Consider the following 1,387-nt stretch of genomic DNA (forward strand, 5'->3'; position numbering starts at 1 on the left):
AACTTAGCTTTGCATAGGAGAAGTATTGTAGTGAATGAGATTTAATCAAGGGGTGATTAGTGCTAATTGAAATCCTTAACTGCTGTCTTAGAATTGATGCTAAATATTGGTTCCCAGGCAGAAGAGTGGTAAGGGCTAGGCAATTGGAGTTAAGTGACTTGCCCAAGGTCACACAGCTAGGAAGTGTCGGGGGCCAGATTTGAATCCAGGATCTCTTGTCTCCAAGCCTGGCTCTCTATCCACTGAGCCACACAAAGCAGTTCTCGTAAATCAACTCTTAATTTTTCTGGAACAGACCCTCACTTCCTGGAAATAAATGGCAGTACAGTATTTACTTTCCTATTAACAATTCGTGCTAACCTTCCTTATTTTAATTCAGCTAGCATTAATTACCAAGGACCTGTGCTTGATGTTAAACATATAAGGACAAAAAAGAAAGTAGTTCTTATCTCGAAGAAACTAATATTTTACTGGAGGAAGAGACGTCATATACAAAATTAAATGAATATAATGAAATCTATTAGAAAAAACTTTTATTTGATAAATTTTGTGTTTATATTATGGGAATTTCAAGTCTTACTTGCAGTCTTCCATCATGACAAAGAAAGACAATGAAGAAAAATTATACAACAGTGACTATATCTGACAATGTATACAATATTCAATCCTAGTAAAGCCCCAACTTTCTGCTATAATGGCAGAGTATATTTTATTATTTGCTTTCTAGAATCTTTACTTATTTTTTAGTTACTACAAATTTAACTTCCTTTTGGTGAGCTTCTCATTTCTATCATAACCATTATGTTTTCTTGCTTCTGATTTTTAACTCTGCATCTGGTTATATAAATCTCTCTATGTTTCTCTGATTTCCTCATATTCCTCATTTATTGCCATGGAAGAATATTAAATTAAATTAATATGCCATAATTGTTTGGACATTCTGCAGGCAACGGACCTACTTTGTTTCTAGTTCTTTCCTACCATTAAGAATGTGACTATGTATATTTTGGCATATATTGGAACCTTGTTATTGTCTTTGATTTCTTTGGAGTATGTGCAAGTGGTGGGATCATATAAAGGTATAGTCAACTGAATAATTTTTCTTGCATAATTCCAAATTAAAATTTAAAATGGCTGGACCACTTCATAGCTCCACCAGTCATGAATAGCATCTTTTTTTTCTGTCTTTCTCATTTTATATGATGTGAAGTTACAGAATAGCTAACTTTAAAAAAAAACCTGAAAATTAAAAAAAATCTTAATTTCTGTATCACTTTCATTCTTCTGTTCTCCAGAGATCTCTTGCAAAAAGGCTATGAGAAGAAAAGAAAGTGGGTGAATAAAACTACCTACCATTTCACCCCAACTGTCTGTTTCATTGACCTTG

The sequence above is a fragment of the Gracilinanus agilis genome, chromosome 6 (assembly GCF_016433145.1).
Source record: "Gracilinanus agilis isolate LMUSP501 chromosome 6, AgileGrace, whole genome shotgun sequence".
Taxonomy (NCBI): Eukaryota; Metazoa; Chordata; class Mammalia; order Didelphimorphia; family Didelphidae; genus Gracilinanus; species Gracilinanus agilis.